The sequence below is a fragment of the Montipora capricornis genome, chromosome 13 (genome assembly GCF_036669925.1).
Source record: "Montipora capricornis isolate CH-2021 chromosome 13, ASM3666992v2, whole genome shotgun sequence".
NCBI classification, from domain to species: domain Eukaryota; kingdom Metazoa; phylum Cnidaria; class Anthozoa; order Scleractinia; family Acroporidae; genus Montipora; species Montipora capricornis.
Genome location: NC_090895.1, coordinates 22,529,742 through 22,556,238, shown reverse-complemented (window position 1 = coordinate 22,556,238; position 26,497 = coordinate 22,529,742). Strand labels below are relative to the sequence as shown.

The window sequence follows — 26,497 nt, the reverse complement described above, 5'->3', positions numbered from 1 at the left end:
CATGTGGACACAATGAATGAGATCCCAGTTGAATTTTTACAAAACCAACCTTACTTTGGAATTAAGTTATTATCTGACCTAACTATAACATCCAGCACAATAAAGAAAATGGCATTTTTCCCTTAGATTTATTACACATAATCAACTGGCTGTTTCCTGTACTCTAATCTATAAAGCGAGGCCCACATCTTCCGTTTTCGTCGAGCGTCTTTCTGGATTGTCTAGGCAACAAATTTATGACAATGAAGGATGTAAAATCCGAAAGAACCAATTGACTTTATTTCTTAATTTCGCGAGTCCTAGTTGGGGACTCGTCCTATTTTCAGCTTTTACGATTTTTGCGAGAATTTGCAATTTTTGCAGCTGCGTGCAAACATAAGTGGACATAAGTGTCGTTGCAACGAAAAGTGCTTAATATCTCTGCACACAAAGGAAATGGAATTGAATTTTGTGATCCTGTCAATTTAAAATACTGAGTAAGGTAGCCTTTGATTCTCTTATTGGAAAAGCCCTTTAGGTGCATGTTGATTAGAATTTTATGACCAAGATTAACAGCATTTACTTTAAATCCTTCGTTTTTTTGGCTTTAATCCATATTTACAATTAAACTGTGTATTTTTCAACCTTTGTAGCACCAATAGTACATTCCAAAACCCCTAGTGTAAGCATGGATCTTACATATAGTAAAAGAAAATGGAACAAAATGTTATATGAAGTCAAAGTGTTGAGAATTAAGGAAGGCACATCTCTTAGGACATAGCAAATTTTCTGCAGCTGTTGCTGAACGGCCGGTTAGTAAAGAATGCATCAAAGTAAAACGTTACCTAAATTCCTTGATGTTTATGTAATAAGGACGTTTTCCTTCATTTTCTGGCCGGCTGTATGGGCTTGAGATCTGTAAAAGCAAAACTCATTAAAAGTGAAACTAGATTACATCTAGGGGGAAGCTGAGAGGAAATAAATGTATCAATAAAAGATGCTGCACATGACTGTATTTACTGTACTTATGGCCCCAGTTGTTCAAAGGGTGAATAACGCTATCCACTGGATAAATCAATAGACCTTTTTTACAGATAAGGCGGCGATTTTGATTTCTATGGTTTCGAATGACATTAGGGATACTCAGGGGACAAATTAACATTTATTTTCCCCCTGGGCGTCCCATAATAGTCATTTGAAACAATAAAAATCAAAATGGCCGCCATATCTGCACAAATTAAACGTCTATTGGATTTGCCCGTGTCTATCCTGTGGATAACGTTATCCACCTTTTGAACAACCGAGGCCAGTAGTATATGGAATGAGCGTTCTGGTGCGTGCGGATCACGCCGATCGAGCGAATCGAGGAACATAGAATAAAGGATACAGAACGACGCGATGAAATAAAGGTATAGTGTATCGCTCATTCGGAAAAAAACAATCTGGTGTCCTGGACGTATAAGTAAAATCCCAAAGTTTGGGAAGCGGAACAAGGTCGCAGACAACGTGTTTGGATTCGAGGACGGAATAGTTGTTCCTGTGTTCTCTTCGACGGAGAAACTTAAAATTTAAAAAACATCTGGCCTGTGATTTTTTCGACGTGATTGCGTCTAAAAGATCAGATAACTGTCAACATGACACAGTCTCTCGTGGAGAGGATGCAATAGACAAGTTCCTGGAAGCATTACGACTGGAAGAAGAAATAATTCAAACTCTCATGAGAGAGATTGTGCCAAAGCAATTGACTCCTCCTGAGGAACAAGAGTTTCAACAGGCCACCCATTGCCACATTTGTGGATAGGAACTTGGGACTGATCGGGACTGATCGGACCCACAACACTTGCAAATTGAACGTTTGGTTAACGGGTTGAATTACAGTCAGTCTTCATAATCTCCGAAGCTATTATATATGACTCACATCATTATGCAAGGCACTGGGACATTAAAGAACAAGACCATATACTGCATTCCAAGCAATATGGAAAAGTATGTTTCTTTCTCCATTGGCTGCCTGGGTTTTCGGGACTCGCTAGAATCATGAATGCGTCCTTTGAATTTGGCGAAAGAGGGACAAACACCACATCGGGGAAAGCAACGACTACCACGATCTCTACCTGCTCTCTGGAGTGTTTATGATGACTGATGTTTTCGAAAGTTCACCGTCCAGGAGAAGACCGGAACGACTCTCCGGTTTTTGAATCTCAAACACGCTGACTGCAATCTTGTGCCCCTTCTCAAACTTTGGGATTTTACTTACAGGTTCAGGACACTCGACTATCATCTAAGTTGACCTCGTTTACATAGGGTTGCGTTGATAGCTTCGCTCTTGGTCAGTTTTAACTGGTTGTAAAACCGCCAAGATGCTCCACCTGAAACACTTTTCATTCTCGTTTTTGATGCTAATGATAGCCTTGTTATCCTCACTTATTTCTCGGGTAAAGGCAGAACCATCAGTTTGGACTTTCCTAAGTTGCTAACGAGTTCCAGTGAGCATGAACTCAGTATTCTCTTCATACAGCTTCAACTTATCTTTGACCATACAAGCCCTCACAGCCCGGATACACCACTCCATAGCACACTTTGCCTCGGTCTCTCTTTCAGAACTGTCTGGCTTGAACGACAGGTAAAGTTGAGTGTCGTCTGCATGTGCATGGGTGTTTGGTAGATAGGTCCTAATTACTTCAAACAGCTTACTAGCTTAGGCAGAAAAGAGTAGCGGTCCTCGACATGACTTTTGAGGAACACCGAATGATAGGTGAGATCTGTCTGACAGTTCCCCATTGACCGCAACACGCCGAGAGCGACCAGACAAGTAAGATATTTTTCACATGATCCACCCGCACCGGAGCGCTCATTCCGTATATCATACATCTTTCTTTACCCTTGGATTTAAGAGCAGCCTGGTGTAGGTAATATCTCCTAGTATTTACTCTCCCAACCATGATATACCACAGAGGACATACTACAACACCGGTAACTCTGTACCCTACTCTTTGCGAATGGTGTGTGGGTTCGTTTAGGTCCCACAAGGTTATGAACATTGAAAGGGCTGTGAGACGGGGCCCGCTATGTACGCTTTTTTGGTCCTTATCCGAGAAGACTAGACAGTGTAACCAAAGGTATCCTGATATGAATGGTGAAATAAAATGATACAAAAACAAGAGCGTCATGCATGAAATATTTTGCAGCGTATGGACAAAATTTATTTTAGTTGAGGTAACTGAACTGGAATACAGATGACTCATCTCAATTCAGCACGTGGGACCCAAGGAAAGACCAGAAAGGAAATACTTGAAAAACTCTCTGTCACACATGGTGGTAGTAGACAAAAAGGCAACACTGAACTTGATATTATATCGTTCACCATTGGAATGTATGCTAACTTACTGCTGCTGTCAGATTTGATGCCAGGTTTTCGAATTGAAGGGATCCTCTTGTTCTGAGAGAATCTGTCCATCCTATTCCTTGTAGCAATCTCAGTAAAACTGTAGTTGTCTTACAATGCGAAGAACCTGTCACAGATAGTTGATAATCATTGCACTATTACTGCGGTGGTAAAATCGATTTCTAAGAGTCTTATTGCATTGCATGTATGTGTGGAAGGTTGATCAACTTTTAATAACTACTTCATCATCACCATTGTTGCTGTTCTTTAAAGTGCTGCCAACTGCATTCCACCATTCAAGTCTGCCAGACATTATTACATTTCATTTGGAGCTATGTCTTATGCTCTGTAAGTATCACCCAACTAGTGGACTAATGCAAATCTTGCATTTTAATTGGCTACGCTACTAGAGGACTATTAGTACTGCAATCAGTGGCAAAAGTAGTTGGGACGCTAGTGTCAGAATGGGCCTGAAAACCTCTCAGACGTCAGAAACTAAGCATGACTGTGAAAATTGCTCTGAAAGCTTCAAAATACAAGTCCCCCCTCCCCCCAATCAATGTTGAAATAGGGAAGGAAATGTATGTTCACTATTAGCAACATTGTTCTTGGGGGAAGAGGGCAATTTTTCAAACTCAGTAAGAAAACCAACTTCAAATGGTGAGTATCCTAAGACTTTTGCCAATGATTGTAGTCCTCGAGTACCGAACAGCGTGACGCTTCCTTTCGAATTATTCCCAAATAAACATTTCTTCAACTTGCATTTGCTAACTTTATTATTGACTTTTTTGTTCGACTAGTTGGGTGACACTAAAATTATTAAGTTCAATCGCGAGATCAAGGCAGGGGTAAGGATTGCACACTTGGTTAGTGGGAGGCATTCTGTGCGAGGGGTCCCGAGCTCGATCCCTAGTGACCTCACCTCCTTGCTTTGACTTCTTTCCAATCTGTGTAGCTCCAGGCAGCTTTAAATACCCTTAAAACGGAGCACTAACGTAAAGAGGGGGGGGGGGGGGGGGGGGGTGGTAAAATGAGCTCACCGTTGGCTTCCTGGGAGAATACCCTCTAGAAAGTAAAGTAAAGGAACTGCCGGCGTTAAATGAGTTGTACCTGTACCTCGGCATTTTATTGACCTTTCCTCTTGTTTGATACCAACCCTATAATCATTAGGACAACGTCAATGATGACGCAGTTTTTCCTCACTTGTTTAACTTTCCTCGTTATCATCGCCATTATTATCATAATCATCATCGTCATCATGATTGACTAAATTACTTCCAAGGGAGCCCGTAAGGTCTTTTAGCTCAAATTACCATATAATACTTAAGTGGACACATGTCACATAAATGGACACATGTCACATAAATGATAGTGGCAGGCATTAATCAACAAACCGGATAAGCGCAAAGTCAACAAATTATACTATCTTTTTACCATAGCCTCACACACACACAATTCCGCTGAATGATGAAATGATATATATAAAATGGATCATATATGAACTGCGGATATGAAATCAAGTGAAGCTATGATCTTCGCAGTTATAAACGCAACTTCACTATGCAATTGCAAAAGTTGCGTTCATAACTGCGAATATCATAGCTTCACTTGATTTCATATCCGCAGTTCATATATGATCCATTTCATATGTCATTTCATCATTGATTCATTCCTCACGGGAACATTAGAACCCACAAATGACCAGCTCCCAAAATCAGTGGCTTCACAGCTCAGTTGGTTGGAGCGTCGCACCGGTAACGCAAGGTCACGGGTACAACCCCCGTTGAAGTCCTGAATTTTTTAAGTTTCACTACGCAATTGCAAAAGTTGGGTTCATAACTGCGAAGATCATAGCTTCACTTGACAATTCCGTTGGTTGGGCATGGTCGAGAGCATTAAACACCACACCTTGTATTAGACTATCGTAAGGGTCTGTTCTGCAAAGCCAACCAATTAAGGTAAGCTAAGCACCAGTCCAATGGCTGATATTCGAGAATGTGATCTCTTTGTTCTTAGATTAGGCAGTTGCTTGTAGACATTTATGTCTGTTACTTAATACGTGACTTGTCACTGGCGTTCCGACAAGTCTCCCTGTTACTCCTCGATTTTAATCCTTTTTAAACTTTTTTTTAATGTCAGTTCAACTCTTGCTGGTACCTACTAGACCTAAGGAAAAATTCGAACTTTCTATAATGAAGGTGGAAAGGATTCAATAATACAATTTACTTGCAACAGTCAAAACCATTTTTGCAGTGTTTTTCATTGGAGGGATGTCAAGCCAAGCGCGAAAGTCGAAGGTGAAATAGACTGAGCAGATGAATAAGGACATTTTGGATTGTAAGAGAAAAGCTAAAGATCTTGTGCCGTCTAAGAATCCTTCCTGCAATGAAAATGGAAGGAAAAGCGGTTAGGTAGATGTCATGAAAGAGCTTTGGGACGAAATGGGATCCGGCCATTTACAACTGAAGAGTCAAAACCTCTGGGATCGGGCTTCACGACTAGAAAAAATGAACAACGGTAGAATGGATGCGAAAGGAACTTTATCAAGTGTCTAGTCGTTCTAGCGCTGGAGCACTAATTGGGGACACTGTAAACTGATGTTACCGCGGGGATGAATGTGAGGTCGAAGATAATGCTACGGTAGCGAGGGATATTTCTACCCAAGGTTGTATTGAAAACGAAAATCAAAGTAATTATTCGAAGTAAATAACACTTTTTCCGCTGAAAGGGATCTTGACAGGTACGTAGTAAATTTCTAGAGAGATGAATCAATAGGCGATTCATCGGAGGTGTGTAATGGTGTTCCGGGCCGATTACCAGAATACACGGCAATCAACACGCTGCCGATTGTCAACTGGTGCCTTAATGACGATGGTCATGTCATAACAGTTAGCGGGTCAATTACCAATTATGCGTACAATGAGATTGCAACTTGACGCAAAAACACCCTCTTGGTCCCATATGGTAAAACAGGAAGGGATTTAATCGATCAACTAACCAAGCATGTTAACGATTGGAACAATGGCACAACAATGCATCACATCACACTCAAAGAGGCAATTATTCACCTTGCTCTGGTGCTACAAAACCCTAGCCAAAAATCTAAAGCAAAAGAACACCAACAATGGTGAAATTGACTGTCCTTTGCGTGAGGGGAGAATGATTTAAAGGCGCTTACAAAGAGCAAAGAGACATGATCCACCAAATAAAGCGAAAATTTTCGCTGGGCTAGTTATTGAAGGTCGAATTACGTTTTTTGAGAGGTGATGATGGTGGGGGCGTGCTGCCCTTTACGGATGATGTTATGACGCAACTGCACGACAAAAACCCGGCAGCGAAGGAGGCTAAGCTTGGCACCCTATTGTTTGGTCCGGTAGAGAATATTCCTGATATTTTATATCAGGAAATAGATGGAGAAATTATATAGGAGGGCGCTTTAAGGACTTAAGAGCCAGGGGAACCCTCTGGTATCCACGTGAATAGATTTAAGAGAAATCTAACTTCTAAATCGTTCAAGAAATCAAGTTTCAATCTTTGTAATGCTCTTGCCACACTGACAAGGAGGTTGTGTACGGAATATGTTGATCCTACTTCCATCGAGGCCATACTAGAAAATCGCTTGATTCCCCCGTTCAAAAAAGTGATTACTAAGCCTAAGAAAGAAAATGCTGCTGGGGAGAGAGAAATGTTCAGAGACAACGCAATTAACATCACTGAGCAAGGGCCACAAGCACTTCAACGCAGCTATTGGGTCCAGGTCATTTTGCGGCCTTCACATTTGGACTGTGACATCGCTGGACGTATTTTCTTAGAACGCTTCTGAGACATTCATGATCTGATGGAACCGCTAGAGTGCACAATCTTTGACATACTGATACCTGCCATCACGGGCATAACTGCTCACAGAGTGAGCGAGATCTTTTGGATCTACCAGTACGGCTGGTGGAAGGGGGAGGGGGGCTGGGTTTTACGAACCCTAGAAAACAAGCGGAATCAGAGTAAGCAGTGTCAGTTAAGATAATTGCCTCGCTTGTAACGCAGAAAGTTTTACAAGCACACGAGCCTCTGGATAACACTGTAGTAAGAACTTTGCATCAAATCGTGCATAAAGAGAAAGATGAAGCTTGGCAGGAGTGGCGTGAAAATGTAAGAAACTCCTTTTCAAGTAAGACTAGGAAAGCCGCTGATCTTGCTATGAAGAAAGGCGTATCAAGCTGATTGACAGTAATCCCGCTTAAGGACATGGGCTATACTCTCAATAAGAGGGAGTTTAGAGATTCCGTTGCCTTGAGGTATGATTGGCAAAATCAACGATATCCCTTCGGTCTGTTTCTGTGGGGATAAGTTCAGTGCTGACAATGCTATGATATGCAGACGAGGGGGCTTTATTATCCAACGGCATAATGAGCTCCGTGATCTCTAGGCCGAAATGCTGAATGCCATGTTTCATGATGTTGAAGTGCAACCATTCCTAAAGGAGATAAATGGCGAAGTCTTACCAAGAGGTTCTAATAGAGCCCATGGCGCACGACTTGACATTCACGCACGTAGATTTTGGGCAAGCCAAGGTTTTGCTTTCTTTGATGTCCGGGTGTGCCACCCAAACGCAGAATCCTACGAAGACCTTACGCCCCATTAGTATGAAATCTATGCGCGGTCTCTACAATGATAGTCCTCTGTATGGTCAAAAAAAAAAAATATATATATATATATCTTATTTCCTTTCGTAACTTACAAATTATGTTAACAGACGCAAGACTTAAAACAACTCCATATCCATTATCAGCCATACATCTGTACGATCCAGCGTCATTGAACTGTATCCTTACAAGATTGAAAACGGAACCAGTGGCATTTACCAACTGGTTAGTGGTGGCACCTTCTCTTGTCCATATGATGTTTGGCAATGGATCACCAGACACTTCGCATGTAAGTGTTAAATTTGATCCAATACCATTTCGAGTTTTCCTTGCAGGCAGTGTAATCATCCTTGGAGGAACTAGATAGTAGGAAGAAAACAATCATTTTCTGATGAAACATGTTAATAATAAATATTTTTTTATCATAACATTGCAATAAATATATTTATTATATAGCTTGTGTTTGTAGCCGATATAACGCGCGGTCTGATTGGCTAATTGTGACTGAATTGTAGGGCATTATTCTCCCGTAATGCCCACGGGCCGATTGCGGGCTTGCAAATACAAAGCAAAAGGTAATTAAAAAGCCATATAATAAACAACTTACTAACCTCACTTGCTCGGGACCGTATTGGGGAATAATGGCCCTCGGTCGTTTTTGTACGGACCTCGCTGCGCTCGGTCCGTACTGCCACGACCTAGGGCCAATATTCCCAAGTACGGCCCTCGCGCTCGGCTAGCAAGAAGTTAGTTATTGCTAAAGATATGGTGCAAAAAAGTTGAATAGGTTATTGGATCATAAAGTGTGTAGTACGTTGGGATATTTTTACGAGTCTCGCTGTATTTTGGCGAGTCAAAAATACAAGAGACGATGGAAAATAGGCCACGATACTATACACTTAATGATCCAATAAGCTATTTATTATCAGTGAGGGTAAAAAGAGGAATGAGTTTGCGGAATGGCATAATTATGCAAAATGCAATATATGCAGAATTATGACTCAAAGAAATAAATTCAACTTATTTGAAGGAACCTCCAGTTTCCAGTTTCCCGTTTCCCAACCGCGCGCTCCGAACAAATCTCCTTAGATCGTTCTCTGATTGCTTCTGCCAGTCGAAGGTGGTCTTTTAAACTTGAAATGACGGGGAAACGTTTAGGCATTTTAGGTGGCGAGAATGAATTTTTTCTTTTTTTACCCTTTTTGTAAGCAGTCCTTTTTGTTTGCTTGGGGAAGCAACGCTGCTAGAGTTGTTCTTAGTCAGCTTTACATAAGTTAACTTATAAACTTTATTTGTCCATATAACTTAATGAATGTGTTGCAACAAATGCTAGGTGCGATAAGACCCGAGGGAAGACCAGATTCCCTTTTTTAAGAAGGGAGTGCTATTCGCAGAAAAAGCTACAACACGGTCGCGAAGTCCCTCGAGCTGGAAGGCTTCGATTCATCCCAACTTGAATGCAACGGCTTGAAGGAGGTACAAATGTCACTTTATTTATTTTCTTTCAGTCATCGTTTAGTGTTGTCACACGTCCTGAGTCTTTATAAAGAACATTTGTTTTGAACTCTTATCTCAACAGTTACGTCGACAGAAATTACCGCCTCTTTTTTATTACATCTTTGAGGGTCCTTGATAGAATTCTTTAATCCCGCCATTCCATTCCATTCCAAAATTTTCCCTTCACCCCGAAAACCCGAACTTTTTTTATCGGCCAATCTCGATCCCGGTTAGGACATCACAGCACGATGTCAAGACCTCTTCGTCAATAGACCCATGTCACTCAATGTCGAAACAAGATTTTTCCCGTGCAACCTCTTAGTCAGAGTGAGGCTAGAAGGGCAAGGACAACGGACTCCAAAATGGCCGCACAGTAATACAGGTGAATTACAACAACAGTTGATTTAGAATACGCCTTGTTAGTCGTTCAACCTTCATGATCCAATTGTCCTTTAAGTCCCTCTGATGCATATTTTTTTCCCCATTTTTTAACTTTTCGTTTAAATATCTGGCAAACTAGTCCTTGATGTGCACACGCACTTCAAACCTACTGAAACATTTTAGTACACGCACTTCTGCTGGTGCCACCACCCAGGAGGCAAAAAAGGCTTCATCAAAGACGAGGCCCTGAGATTTCTAAGAAAAAAACTCTTCTAAAAATATATTTGAAGAGCTCATCCAAAATTTTAAATCACGCCTACGTGAAAGAGCTTATCCCGCGAATCTTGTTCAAAGGACCCTCTCAGAGGTGCAATTTAAATCAGGAAACTGGCACAAATGTTGCCTTTCGTTCAGTACAATGGGCCTTATTCATGTAGCGGCAATATTGGCCATTGGCAATATATTTCGTACCCCGAGCCTCGAGTTGAAATGTTTGGGAACGAGTTTCGGTGGTGCAAAACCAAAGTTTACAATCCCTTGGGACTCAACATGGCCGCCCTTGTGATTAAGGCCCATACCACCCAACAATGACGAACTTAAAACAAATCGTGACGAAAGACTGACATTAATAGACAACCTTTGCTGAAAAAAATCTTCAAAACCCCGCCCCTCATAAGTTACAAAAGGGGGCTGTCAATCAAAGATATACTCGTGAATTATTGGTTTTCACTCGCGTGATCAACAGCCATACTTTTCAAAGAAAACAAAAGAAAACGTTTGCATAATAATAGAGTTAAATTCCCGGAGGATTTGTTCGGGGCTCCAACATGGTCGCCGTTTCTTTGTTTAGGGGCTCCAACATGGCGGCCGTGACGTAATGTGTAAAACCAAGAATAGGCTTTTATAGGTTGTGCTGGCATAATTTTTGGCATAATTTGAGGAAACTAGCGTAATTTCTGCTGATTTCTAAAAAGTAGCACTGCTAGCATAATCGGTATATATCGACAAGCCTGAAACTATTTTTGTTCAATGTTTTAGCCGCATTCGCGGTATGGTAACAGAGAGAGAGCCTCTCTATAAGGCTGGCAGTATGGCACCAGATGACGGGACCGGAAGTTGCCAGATGATGTTGGTCACAGTACCTCTCATTTGCAAGTTTGCGAAATGGCGTCAGCCACGCCGCCCGATAACTTGCAGCTAGACACCTTTCTAGAACAAGCAAACATAGCCAGACACCGTTGTTCAAGATAAAGAGATCATGATCTCTTGCCAAGGCAAAGAAAGCAAAATACAATAGAAGAGGAGCTTGCGACACCAAAAACGTATTGCTACACGATCGGGATAAGTTTTTTTGGACTTATTTCGCTCATTTTGCAAAAGAAATCATTTTAAGTGGCATAATCTGGAGGTTTCCTTCAAGTAAGTTAAATTCATTTCTTTGATTCATTCTGCATACATTACATTTCGTATGATTATGAAATTCCGCAAATTCATTCCCCCTTTTACCCTCACCGATTTATTATTCAACTTTTTTGCACCATATCTTTGGCAAGCGAATTGTAAACAACCGAGAACGGGCGACTGATTTATACGTGACAAGCGCGCGGCAAACGTTAAAACCCCAACTGGTCCAACTGATTTTCTAGTGTTGAAATGACTAAGTGTACAAATATCCGGCGTGGGATATTTGTACTCGATTCGTGCGTTTTTTGTACAATAACTAATAAAGATGGATAATAATGAATGCTACTCCAGCAGTTACAAAAGAAAGCGTAAAAAAATTAGGGTTGAACGGCATTTGAATCCATGACCTGTGCTCTTCTATCCCTGTGTAGTTACTAATCCAACTAAATAGAGAAGTGGTCATTCTCTGAGTTCGTAATAAATCCGTAGAGAATACAGCTATAAAGAAATTATAGATAAAAGAAATATACTTGAGGCGGGGAATTACTTCTCGAGTGCAAAATTAAAGTGTTGGGCAGCAACTCAGCACAGCTGTGCGCTCAACTCCCTTCTTTCTCTATCGAACCACAAACTTAATTGACTTTATAGAGAAATTTTCATTACCAAACAGTACCTGCGGAGAAAAAAGGTTTCACGGTTACAACACAGCCGAACGTTTACCACACGAGAGGAATAGTGAACCAAGAGCTGTCTTCGTAAAGCAAAATAATGGATAAGCTAGAATCGAGATCGATAAGGCGAAACAAAATCAACAGGTCTAGGACGAGTGGACAGGTGGGCTGTCTCACAAATATGAATATGAAGAATTACCTAAAGAAACACGGTGTGGGGATATTCTTAGGTCTTTTCGTCTTGTAATAAGTAACATCCCATGTTGTTTTGCAACTTTATAACGCCAACTTTTAAGGTTTTGTCGTGGACAAAAAAACGTTTCTCACCTTTCACGTCAAGAAAGACAGAGTCATCCCAATTTACCAGTATGCCTTGCGCACCAAGACAACTCACTGTGATAGAGTATATATTCCTCACCATTCTTCACGTTCAGCAACTGCAGGGTTGCGGTTTGGCGAGGGTTGTATTTGCTGCGAAGATCTGGATCCTCTACTCTAAAGTCGGTAGAGATTCCAGAACCCTCGCAACCGGTAATGATCAACTGTCTAAGATTCCCCGTTTCTCAACTTTCACGTCAACGAATGGGACTAGGGCATAAGATTAATGTCTTAAAAGAGGGCGCGAAAGCATAGTACATGAGAAATGACGTTCTACCGCAAACAAAATACTTTGGTTCTTTAGCTTTTACATGTTATAAAGCAGTAAATATCAACTTGAAACGAGTGGTTTCTCACCTTTCACGTCAACAAAGACCGAGTCAAACGAAGTTCTCCCTCTGCCTTGTGCGTCAAGGTAAATCACTCTGATAATGTACACATATTCGTCACCATCCTTCACGTTCAGTAACTGCAGGGTTGCGGGTTGACGAGGATTGTATTTGCTACGAAGATTTCGACTCACTCTTGTAAAGTCGGAACCCGCGCCGAATCTCGATGCTATCGTAATTTCATCGTTTGTCCCTTCGTCTTGCCTCTTTCTGACTATGTTGACAGAAACGATTCGGGCCTCTGGTTCACTGTATTCCCACACAAGATCCACGTTGGTATTGTTAACCTCATCAACCACGATAAAAGGATCACCAGGAGTTTTTGTCCAAAATTGAGCCTCTGAAATGATGAAGCGGAAAAAACATGATCAAAGATCCACAGACAATGACAAAACAAAACACAGGATTTTACTTTCTTGACTATTCACTCAGTGACTTTTAGTTGACGTCTTAACTGATATCTTCGATGATGTTAAAGTCAAAACGAGTGTCAAAATCCAACCTGTAACACTTGGGAATGATACCACCATTTTGAAGGAAATTTCTTAACAAACGATTGTGCAATGATCTGTCGATCGACTCGGGGAGCTTACTTTAGACAGGCTGTCGGCTGTTCCAGCTCTGGGTAGCAACCTAAAGGGACCAAACAGATGAATATAAATTGTCTACAACTGGTTTGGTAAAATTAGACGAGGAGTAACTGCAGCTGCCATTTTGACCGCGTCATTGGAAAACTGTGGAGTTATCTTTAAGGCTGGTTACGCTGTTCGCGGAAAAAAAACTCAAATGATTCGTTTAAGCAACAAGGCTTGCATATATTAGACGACATGAAAAGTCGAGAGCATTATACATAAAATAAGGGAATGATATTCTTGCTTATTGGGACAATTTGGGCAATCGTTGTTGGATAAGCCTGAAGTCAATTGAATTTGTAATTAGCATTGTGGACAAAGGCAATAGCTGCTGCGCTGTTAAATAAATGATCGATTCTGGATCCGTTGTGGATCTCACTATATGTGACATGTTCATTGACACTTTTGATCAGTCACCATAGCCTCCGCTATGTGAAGTTTTTGCTGCTGTTTGCAAGTGCGTATAAACTACGTGTTCTTAATCATTGGTGTCACTACTTACGATGTGTCTTGTTACAATAGTCAAGCTTTCTCTTAAAAATAAGGCTACAACTGTCGCACCCAGTGCTTAAAACACCTTGTTTTAAGTCGTTGATGATTTTGGTCAGTCCTAAAGACTGTAAGTTCCACAAGATGTCGAATACGTACAACGTCGAGCTGACGAAAGCAAAGGAAAAATATTTACCCACCTGAAGATACTTACGTCTGTAACGTTATGGAGAGAAAATGATCGATTATGGAAAACCGCGACTAGTTCAAGCTATTGTCATTGGATTGCATATTTTCCTCTTACTCAGTCCTGATGGTGTGAATAAGTGATAACATCATCATTAGTCACTGTGCTGGTGTAGCCTGAGATACACAGTTTTCGTAATAGTTTATTATTCTCGGCTTATCTTTGAGACAATGAAGGCTGATTTCCTTGCACTAAGGAATATAATTTTATGCGATTTCAGAGAACTGGATGTTAGCTTTTGGTTTATTCAAGATTTCTCCTATTCACTTTGACGTTGAATTTTTTTTTCCAAATGTTGAACTGAAACATTACCAAACTTTGAAATTCCACTAGATGCATCCTTGCTTTGGTTTTCACTGTCTTTTTCCTCTCTACATTGATATTCTACTTTGTCTTCCGCATAATCAATATCGATTATATTAAATATATAGTGTATCTAGAAGTCCTTGAATATTTCAAGAGTACTTCCTTGATGATTTGGTTCCTTTAGGAAGATAGTCCAACCATTGCAACACTCAAAACCTCATATTTTCAACGCCTTCAAGTCTAAAATTCTAACGTTTGCGCAAATTAACATGTAATGCAAATGAGAAAAACTAACCGTGAAAAGGGCTATTCCTCAGAATAAGTTATAAATGAATATTTGATTATTCACCCAGGCCACTCTCGGTCAAACGTTTGATTTATATAAAATTGGGCAATACGACACTAGAGCCACATATTGCAGAGTCACGCCAACGCAATATCAATTCCTATAGAGAAAAAATGGAATTGAAAGGCCACCTAAAGACAAAAGATTCACCAAAAGAAAGAAAAAAAAAGGCTAAACATTTCTTGAAAGAAAAACGGAGAAGGAACTCTTTCCTTTCAGGAAACAAAGATCGGTCTAAGTCGAAACAATTAACAAAAGAGAACAAAAGATAATAATTCGAAGACAATGGGTTTACAGTAACGGCAAACTCTTCACAGGAAACAACAAGAAAGTAGTTCCAAAAAGGGAAATGTTTCAAGTCTTAGCCCAAGCACACAATCGAATTTCTCACAGCGAACAGCGAATTACGCAAAGTGGCTTCAAGAATTATGCTCATTGTTATTGTTTATTAATTATTATTGTTATTATTATTATTATTATTATTATGCTTATTCTCCAGGTACTCCGTTTTCTCCCCTTCTTAAAAACGAACATTTGATTTGATTTGCATGAATTGTTGATTTCAGTTTACAGAGTCCCAATTAGTGCTCCAGCTCAAAAGACTAGACACTTAAAGATGAATTTTGAAGTTCCCTTCTTTTTCCGCCTGCGACAACAGCACACACTAGGCAAGCTAAAAACTGTCAAAACTGATGAAGTGTGAAAAATTGATCACGAACTAAAATCCTTTTTTTTTTTTAGCATCAGCGTGGAGAAAAGAAATTTTTGCTTCGAAAAACTTAGTATTTTTTTATCTTCGCTTTCAATGCTACGTCGTTTACGTATTCCAGTGTTTGTCGCTAATATCAAAGCGAGGAAACCTAGAACACGCAGGTTGTTATTTTTTATTGTTTTTGTCTACTTTAATCCGCTTTTCTCTTTATTTTGCAGTGGAAGCAAAATTGCAGAAGACAAAAGAAGAGTCTACATCCCTCAGAGAAACCAGGAGCAAGTTATCATAGTTGAATTCGTTTTCTCTTATACTATCTGGCTCATGGACAAAATAATCAATGATCTTCAATAGACCCCCTTCTTACGCCAGATTAGGTATTAGGTATTGCCCTACCTCTTGTTTCTGCAACTGCATATTCTTCCAACTGGGTCAATTTGGTAACGTGAATAACCCGTTGGACCCAATAAGTTTGCTAAGCGCCCAACTCAAAAGCCAATGTTGAACTTCTCTTCCCTTTGTTCTTGCTTGCTTCATTCTAATGTCAAACTTCAGCCACTGGTGAATCTATCCCCGTTGCAGTTCTGGGGACACGTAAAAAGAAGATCCAAAAAGAAACGTCGAGGCTAGGGATTAATTCATATATGACCCAAGTTCTTTGGAAGGTGTGCTTGATTTGATGGCTGCACAATTGCAGTTTTTAAGATACCTCTTCCATGGAATAGCAGTGGAGATGCCCAATAATCTTTTTCATCATCGCTGATGTTTCCCAAGTTCATCAGGTAAAGTATTTGTAAGCAAATGGACCTTTTCTGCTTTATTCATGTAAACGAACTTAAATTTAGCCTCTTATTTCTGATTTGCCAAAAAAACCCTGTTTAACAGATATTTAAAAGAAAGGGTTTCACGCTTTACCTCTTGCCGACGGGGGTACTTTTATGTGCATATCTTGTTGATCTGCGCATTGAATGGGAAGAAGACTATAAATTAATATTAGCACACCGTTGACCTCAGGTTTGTCAGTTGAATTACTGTTACGAGATATCGACGTTAAATATGGTCGCTTTACCTTACTTTTATTGTTAGTGCGATATGGAACAATAGGAAGATTAAAATGACGAAATCACGCACGAGTTGAATTTCCAGTTGAATGATTTCTAACATCGAAGATAAACCGAAAATAATAAAGATATAAAAGTAGATGCTAGTATAGGTGTTTTTCAACCAATATCAAGAGACACATAGCAATGCCGGATATAATGTACAAATTGTGGTAGACGAACAAAAGGAGCTAATGAGAGAGAGCTTTTGTTTTCATCCACCAACATGGCGGCGATAACGTAACATGGCCACCTGTAAGAACCCAGAGTGCAGGTCCGACATAATGAGGAATAGATATCGTAGTCCATTCTTTATTGCACCAGAGGAGCCACTTACATGGACAGCACAACCTACTGACCAAAAAGAAGCGGTAGATCGAGATGTGATGCTTACATGGAATTAGTCCCCCAAATGGTGGTGAACAGAAAACCAGTGTGACATGCGTGTAGAACTGATATGGTTGTATGCCTTAATGTGCGATACATTTCAATTTAAAATGGCTTACTTCAGACGTCGGAATTTTTAGCGAATAAGCTAGCGTACTGTTGCAATCCATGTTGCAGACTCACTGACTTGAACAGGACAGCTTGCCAACCCAACAGAAGCAGAAGAGGGCAATAATATGGTGCGTACATGGAGTTACCCCCACACCGCCGATGAACATATCAACGGTCAAGAGTTTTTACTCCATTGAGCGGTCTAAGTTCAATCTGTCATGGTTGGTGTTCGATAGGATTGCTTTAAAAGCTCTTTTTTCTGCTCATTTTAACCCCGCCCCCTTTTCTTCATGAAAGACCAAGATTGAATACAGTAAAGACACTATCTCTGGCACCGTCATTGCTGATCTGGAAATGAATTTGACATTTCATGGTAAGTGCATCAAATTATCGGTGTATCCCATTACTTACACAGGATATAAGAAAATGGCTTCCATGTTGAAATCATCCAGTCTTTTCAAGCCAATATTAAAACATACAATTTAAGAACTTAGGGTCAGCCTCAACTGTAGACTCGAATGTGCAGAACGACAAAGCATTGCAAATGTCACAGCTTCGGCTTATTGACAAAGTACGACTTTGATTAATAACAAAAAACGTTCTTACATTACTAAGACAGAAAGGAAAGTTATAGAATCTGTTGAAGCGTCGAGCATTATAACCATGAACTTGATTGGTTCGTAAAATGAAATTATAAACTGGGAAAAAGGTAGCAGGTTATGAACATAACACTACCTAAGTTTAGCAAGGTGTAAAAAAGGTTTTGAAATGTTAGGGTTCTCAACAAATGGATCAGTATCAGTGCAAAGAACCCATCTCTTAAAAATTCATACAATGCGCTTCCGAAACAAAATTATGCGTCTCATGACTTCGATTACAAATGCGCCCTCTATCATCTGTGAAATACTTCACGTGTTGGGAGGTTCGTCGAAGCTGGACCATCGAGATTGCCATCGGTATGCTTGATCGCTGGGACTCTTTTTTGTATAATGTGCATAAGGATATTGCTAAAGAGCTTTAATTGTTAAAATTGTTAATTGTTAAAGATTGTTCACGCTTGTCAGAAAAGGAGCATGACATGCTAGATACCTTATTGGCCAAAATGGCCACTATTTTAGTATTCTTTCGTTTGTGTGTAAATTAGCCCTTGTTGCCTTGTTCAAGGTTAAATACTCTTTTGAAAACTAAGTTTAAGCACGAGGCAACAAGGGCTTTCCAAGCAAACAAACGATTACCAAAATTGGAATTTTGGAATAAGGTGTATTCTGGACTGAAATTTCGGTTCCAAATCCTTTCAGTTCACTCTAACAGCCCTCCGTGTAGTGGGTTAGTATATATTCCAATCATGCGACATTGGTGTTAAGATTTTAAGGCGATGAATGCCATATTACTATTTCATTCGCAAAGACGATTCAAAGAAACTAATCCGTACATTTTCTTTAGAATGTCAACGGTACTTTTATTTTATTTACCTGTGTTTTATTTCTTTGGTGTAGGATATTGGGATACAATAAACAACCCTGTGTGTCTTGGTACCGGCCACGACAACTCCCGGGAACTTTCTTTACGAAGGGTCATGGAAAGAATGACCTAGTGGAGTTGGGATCATCAATTGCTTTACGAGCAGTCCTTTAACTGCCAGTAACTGGGGTTGCTGTGACAGAATACGCGGCGTCCCTACCAATTTTCGGGGAAAATTAAATATCTACATTACAGTCGCAGGAAGAAATGCGTCTTTTTCCAAAATCTTCAGTGTCCATTGATTCTCAATATTTTTACAAGCTCTCCTCCTATAATGAGCATTCTAGTTATTCAACTTTCAGCCCCTTCTTCCGGTGGTAGCCCAGAACCTCGTAAGGAAATCAGGGACTGATACACTGAAGTTTTGTTGAATAGAGAAGAGGGAGAAAACGTAGGTGGAATCTGCGTTGACGTTTTCGTTGAGTATGTTTGTGATTGTGCTCTCGTTATCTTTAGCTCGAAAAATAGTACATACTTCGTCAATGCGATAATTGATACGATAATTGATTCACTGTCTATAAAATTGAAGTAAGTGCATGATCGTTCTAATGGCATGTAAGGGAATGATAAACAAAAGCTTATCAAGAACCCACAGAGTAGGACATTGAATTCACGGTCTGTTCTCTGTGGTATATCATGGATAAACAAGAGCGTTTCAACGGGTTACGACTCCTAAGCTTCTCGTGGGTAAATAAACTATGAATAAGACTTCGACACGGCTTCTCTGCAGATCCACACCCACATGCATTGCCGGACATTATACCCCTGCTGTCTTTCAAAGGTTTGAATTACACAATCGCTTTGATGTACACATACTCTTGCAAGCGCAGTCCTTTCTGTAAAAATGTACCACTCAAAACCACAACATCTCAACTAACAGCGAATCGGCATCGGCTGGAGCTGACCACTACGGATTCTCTTTCCTCTTCAGCATTCATTTTATTTGCTATTCAAATAAAATATGAACACAGGGTTCAATATTCAACAAAGTTTAATAGATTTTCCAGCGACCAAAATCTGGTGCATGAGCAGATCGTGACTGAGCTCCTTTAAATCTAACCTGCAAAGCTTCGGATTGCCGGAAGTCCCCAATTTCTTGTCTATCTTTTTTGCCGAGACCCTTGAAATTAATAATACAATAGTTCTAATCTAACGAAAAAAGTTATTCTTGATTATTTGCTATTTATTTCTCTATTATGCTATATTATTCAAATGCGCACTTAATATGATTGGCATGATGACAGCCAGTAATTAAAGTAATTCGTTTGAAGATCGCCTCACGTGATTATTTCACGCAGCCTCAACGTTGTTAGTGAAAAAATATTGACCCTATGAACCGATATTACTAATTTCTAATGTGACTTTTAAAAGTGAAAGTCACGACAAAGGCTTCTAAGATAAAATGATATAAGCTCCTGTAAACTACAAATGCAGGGCAGTTTGCGATGTAAAGATAAAATCCTTGGCTTGATTAAAATGAAGAAATACCAATCTAAGCTGCTCTTACTAAAACGTCAAATCTTCCACATTTTCGTAAAGGCTCTTGTCGTAGTCTTTCATTCTGATGAGCCTCTGTGAGAAAATAACAGGACAACAAAGTAACTGGACGAAGATTTTAATTAAAAACTAAAAAAATACATGCCCAAAAGAAGACCAAAGATAAGAAATGTAATAACCTAAGAACTTATAATAATAATAATAATAATAATAATAATAATAATAATAATAATAATAATAATAATAATAATAATAATTTGTGAACTTATTGTGCGCAGCTTAACATGAGAATGATCAGCTGCGCATTACAGCTGCATTACTTTAAAAGAATTTAACAAAAGATAATGCATATAAAAACTAAATAATATATATGCATGAAAGTAAGAATTGAAGTGTTAATATGAGCCTTAAAACTGTTCACATTAGTAATCTCACGAAGTTTTTTTGGAAGAGAGTTCCAGAGCCTTGGCGCTGTTACCATAAAAGCTCTATCACCTAACGTCTTCGATCGAACAATTGGCATAGAAAGTAAAATACTACCTGAAGATCTAAGGTTATTTGAGGACGATTTAAATGTTATTAAATTGCGTAGATATTTAGGAGCAAGGCCGTGAACTTGTCTGGATATTGAAAAGGACGATTTACTGTTACGTTATTGAGTCATCTCTTGCATATCTCTTAGGATCGCCAACCAATGATATACATTTAACGCACGGATCAATTCTACCGCGACATTTTGGTAGTTGGTAGCTCGTCAAAGAAAGAAAGAAAGAAATAAATAAAAACGGAACGAAGGAAGGAAGGAAGAAAGGGAGGATGGAAGAAAGGAGGGATGGAAAAAAGGAAGGAAGGAAGGAAGGAAGGAAGGGAGGAAGGATGGAAGGAAAGAAGGAAAGAAGGAAGAAAGCAAGGAAGGAAGGATAAAAGAAAGGATAGAAGGAAGCAAGGAAGAAAGGATGGAAGGAAGAAAGGATGGAAGGAAGGAAGAAAGGATGGAAGGAAGGAAGAAAGGATGGAAGGAAGAAAGGATGGAAGGAAGGAAGGATAAAAGGAAGGATGAAAAAAAGGAAGGAAGAAAGGATGGAAGAAAGAAAGGATGGAAGGACGAAAGGATGGAAAGAAGACAGGAAGGAAGGAAGGATGGAAGGAAGGATGGAAGGAAGGAAGGAAGGGAGGAAGGATGAAAGAAAGGATAGAAGGAAGCAAGGAAGAAAGGATGGAAGGAAGAAAGGATGCAAGGAAGGAAGGATGAAAGGAAGGATGAAAGGAAGAAAGGAAGGAAGGAAGGAAGGAAGAAAGGATGGAAGGAAGAAAGGATGAAAGGAAGAAAGGAAGGATGGAAGGGAGGATGAAAGGAAGAAAGGAAGGAAGGAAGGAAGGGAAGATGGAAGGAAGGAAGAAAGGAAAGAAAGAAGGATGGAAGAAAGAAAGGATGGAAGGAACGAAGAAAGGAACGAAGGAAGGGAGGGAGGATGTAAGGAAGGAAGGGAGGAAAGGAGAATGGAAGGAAGGAGGAAAAGATGGAAGGAAGAAAGGAAGGAAAAAAGAAAGGGAGGATGGAGGGAAGGAAGGAAGGGAGGATGGAAGGAAGGAAGAAAGGAAGAAAGGAAGGAAGCAAGGGAGGAAGGGAGGATGGAAGGAGGGAAGGAAGGAAGGAAGGAAGAAAGGATGGAAGGAAGAAAGGATGAAAGGAACAAAGGAAGGAAGGAAAAAAGGAAGGAAGAAAAAAAGAAAGGAAGGGAGGATGGAAGGAGGGAAGGAAGGAAGAAATGAAGAAAGGATGGAAGGAAAAAAGGAAGGAAGAAAGAAGGGAGGATGGAGGGAAGGAAGGAGGGAAGGAGGAAGGAAGGATGAAAGGAAGGAAGGAGGGAAGTAAGGATGGAAGGAAGGATGGAAGGAAGGATAGAAGAAAGGATGGAAGGAGAAAGGAAGGAAGGAAGGAAGGAGAGAAGGGAGGATGAAAGGAAGGAAGGAAATGAGGATGGAGGGAAGGAAGGAAGGAAGAAAGGAACAAAGAAAGGGAAGGAGGATGTAAGGAAGAAATGAAGAAAGGATGGAAGGAAAAAAGGAAGGAAGAAAGAAGGGAGGATGGAGGGAAGGAAGGAGGGAAGGAGGAAGGAAGGATGAAAGGAAGGAAGGAGGGAAGTAAGGATGGAAGGAAGGATGGAAGGAAGGATAGAAGAAAGGATGGAAGGAAGGAAGGAAGGAAGGAAGGAAGGAAGGAAGGAAGGGAGGAAAGAAGGAAGGAAGGAAAGAAGGAAGGAAGGAAGGAAGGAATGAAGGAAGGATGACATGATGGAAGGAAGGACTGCCGGAAGGAAGAAAACTTTCTTTTTTTCGTTTGAACAAGAACGATAATGCTTCGTACGTTCAAAAGTTTGTGAGCCTTTACTTCGCTCTTTTTAAATGAAACTTTGCTATCAGCGGGGTGGAAACCCTAATTTGGGTTCGAGAAGGTATCTTTGGTATCATGGAAGTTTCATTTCACTGATCCAGTGATGAACATATTTGCAGATATCTACGTCTCGAGAGTTGGATAGACTTCATGGGTCCGCTTTGACTCAAAATATTACCTTTATTACCTTATGTTGGTTTTCCATCAGTTTTATTTCGCGTCGCAGCTGTTCGAACGATGGACAGTGGCCGGGTTCCTGTTGCCAGCAGTTTAGCATGATCAAGTACCTGAAGAAACAACCATGATCATTATCATCATTATTATTGTCGCCGTCCTTGTCGTCTTCGTCATTGTCGTCGTCGTTACCATAATCATTTCATTTTCACTTCCCAGAACCGAAGTTCCTATTCCAGTTCTTTTTTCTGTTCTTTTAACGTTGCATCGCCGTCATCATAAAGAGGTTAGCAGAGTTCATTTCAGTTTTGAAAGTGAAACTACCAAAAACATCGCTAAGTAAAACTTACAGGGCATTATCCACATGGTTCGGCTTTGGCATCCGATATCCCTTATGCAGTAACTCGATCAGCGTTTGAGCTTTTGTCTGTGGATAGGGAGTTCCACCTGAGTGGAAAAACGACACCCACATCTTAAAGGAATGAAGCTACTTTAAGTTAAGCAAAGCAGCCGAAAGGTATTCTAGCACGGTAAATCAATTAATTAAACGATTTCAAGCGTGAGACTCACCTATGGTAAATATCTCGTAAAGTACCACTCCAAAACTCCAGCTGCGTCGAAAAAAATATCAAAGTTAATTAAATAGCTTCTATTCTAAGATGTCACTTACACTAAGCTGATGGAATGGGGAGAGCACTCACCTCCCACCAATGTGGCCCGGGTTCGAGTCCCAGACTCAGTGTCATATGTGGGTTGAGTTTGTTGGTTCTCCTCTCTGTATTGAGAGGTTTTAATCTGGGTAGTCCGGTTTTCCCCTCTCCTCAAAAACCAAAATTTGATTTGATTAGCGTTGAATTTTAATTTCAACTTAGTGCTCCAGCGCTAGAAGATTAGAAACTTGAATAAAATTCCTTTCCTTTCCTAAAATCGGGTAAACACATGACACCGGCAAACACACATGGTTTTCTGGGTAGGTTGAACTAAAACCAGGAAATTATACGAGTTCGCATGATAACACACAGCTTTAATTCGGCTTGCTTTTTAATTGGTTAAGAAGTGGTGTGGGATTCTGCTATTAGTTTTCAAGCACTGCACTAAAAGCGTGGATCCAATGTCAAAGTAAATCGTGGAAACTCAGTTTTGGGCTCTCACCGACAATTGCTAATGATTAGCACAAATTCTCCCTACTTACACACCACTCTTGGTAGTATAGCGTCCGTGCATAAGAGCTTCGTAAGCTGTCCACTTTACTGGGATTCGCCCCTGAGTAACAATCAAAAAACAAAATAGGTTAAAAAAAACCTTTTACCAAAATATAACATGGGCAACAAATACTATCAATTAAGACGCACCAGTCTGTAACAGTTTTACAAAGTATTATTGCATTTGAGAAAATCACCAGTAAAAAAATGTAAAATGCAATACCCGAAGCCATTCAATCAAATAGTTAACTCAGGAAATGTAATGGATGCCCCGAAAACCAAGATGTTCTATTTGGTTCCATAATATTGTCGTTATGTGAAACAGTGTGGTACAGTTTATCCCTCTAATAAAACATTCCCTCTGCGTTGTAAAAAAACAATTTGAGCCACCTTAATTGCCAAATCGTGTTTAAATATGTGATCAACGAATTTCATGTTATACAGACCGCTGTCTTTCTCTCATAAACATCATTTTCCAGATAAACGTCCCTAGCCATTCCAAAGTCTGTCAATTTGCACCTTTCGCTTTCTCCAACCAACACATTACGAGCAGCAAGATCTCGGTGAATTATCTAAAATAACATTAACAAGCTCTTTGTTCAACTAAGCAAACATCGGCTATCAAACTTTTGTCAAAGCCTTTCCTGGCATGAAATGTCGTTACATATCCTACACTGAAGACATTTCAACTTTTCCTGATCCGGGTCAAATCCATTTTTTTTCGACGGAGAAGGGCAATAATATAAGTAAACTAATTGTATACCTTTAAGTTCAAGGACATTTTTAATAAAAGATAAAAGAGAAAAGAGAAAGCTAACGATAAGACAGAAAAGGAAAAAGCAAGTGTAACACACGTGCTACAAAGACAGTCAACATTATGACTACTGAATAAAATAATACCTGGAGGGTGCTGTTACAAAAGATTGTCTAATTGGCATCTTACGAATGTATAAATAAAATACAATATAATTCCAGTACTGTCATGGAACAAATTAAAAATCCTGCTGTTGAACTGTACTGCAATTAAAATCTAACGGACCCATGCAATATGTGCTCAGTGCGTTAGTAGAAGCTATAGCGATGTATTCCTATCAACAACTTGGGGTACGAAAAAACGACACCGGACATTTTTAAATTCCGAGAAGCGACTTGAGACCTGTTCCCTTACCTGCTGGGTCACTTATTTGAACAGTTCGAAATTTATATATGCATGAGTGATGTTTTGGAAATTCCGTATCTCAAAAATCGACGTGCCGTTACGGGAGTCAGATTACAGAACAGTCAAAACTTCTAATCTATCTACTAATTTTGAGTTATACGAACACAACATGTAAGTTTCTTTATAATACACTGAACAATATTTTCTTCACGCTTGATCCTTCTTTTCCACTGTCCTTGTTAATATTTCCTTCAAGAGTTTTTGTTTTGAATTTTGCACCTGGCAAAATGACCGTCGACCAATTTTAATAATAGAGATAAAGAAACAAACAGCGGTCACAAACATTTTCATTTTAAACTTGACGTTTTGTATGTTGCAGCATACATCATCAGAAGTGACGGTTAAAACTGTTACACAAAATTTTGGAAAACTAGAGCGAGGCACTGGTGATAACAAAATCGTAACTTCCGGTAGTTGATACTTCCGGAAGAAATTAATAAAGAAAAAGCTTCTCACTACCAATGTTTTCATTAAGAGAGGGTTTTAAGTCACTGATTAAAAGCGTTTCTTTAATTTTACACTGCAAGTCGGACTCTCCAGTTGCGAGAATTTTAAAATGGTCCCATTTGATGTTATGACCGGTAGAAATTGTATGGTCTGCAACAGCATAGGCGTGGCCGACTTGTGTAAGAGCTTTGAAATGCTCGGACTTCCTGTCATGCAATCATCTTTTTGTTTTGCCGATGTAGAAGGAATCACAGTCCCAACAACTGGTTTTATATACTATTTTTGACCTTTGAGAACGACTGAAACGATCTTTGTAAGGAAAAAAAGACTTAACCCTGCAAGTGTTTTGAAAAATAACCCTAAGATTGACACAGCCATAAAACTTACTAATACAAGATTTAACACGTCGAGTAAGAGTTTCACTTTGAAAGCCCGAAAAAGGCAAGACAAGAATGATATCTTTCTTAGGAACAGTGGTGACAGGTTTAGCAGACCTGTTCTTATGTCTGTTCAAAACATCATTAATGTTATAACAAAGAACGCCTCTTGGGTAACCATTTTGAAGGAGAGTTTTCTTTAGGTCGAAGAGAGTCGACTGTAACAAGGAAGAACTCGAGCAGATGCGTAAGCAGCGATAGGTGAGGGTGCGGATTAAATTTATTTTATACTTTCTAGGAGTGAAAGAGTCCCACTTGGTGTAGAGGCCAGTGAAAGTTGTTTTGCGATGTACTGTTGTTGTGAAATTGTTGAGATTGCGCTTTATGCGGACATCTAAAATTGGTATCTCCTGGTTTTCTTCAAGTTCCATTGTAAATTTGATATTAGGATGTCTGGTGTTCAGAAAAAGCAGAAAAATGGCCGCAGTGGCTTCACTGTCGAACAACGAAAATGTGTCATCCACATATCTAAACCAAATGGAGGGACGAGAATCTACATTAGCCAACCATTTCTGTTCAAAGTCACACATGAAAATGTTAGCTAATACGGGGCC

General features: G+C 39.8%; 2 protein-coding genes across 2 annotated transcripts in view; one reads left to right on the top strand and one right to left on the bottom strand.

Annotated features, from left to right (window-relative positions):
* LOC138030102 (proto-oncogene tyrosine-protein kinase receptor Ret-like) overlaps window positions 1-26,497 on the top strand; it is a 428,681-nt gene that overhangs the window by 164,088 nt on the left and 238,096 nt on the right. The gene's annotated exons all lie outside the window — the stretch shown is intronic.
* Window positions 1-26,497, bottom strand: part of LOC138029495 (proto-oncogene tyrosine-protein kinase receptor Ret-like) — a 60,403-nt gene that overhangs the window by 31,979 nt on the left and 1,927 nt on the right. The gene's annotated exons all lie outside the window — the stretch shown is intronic.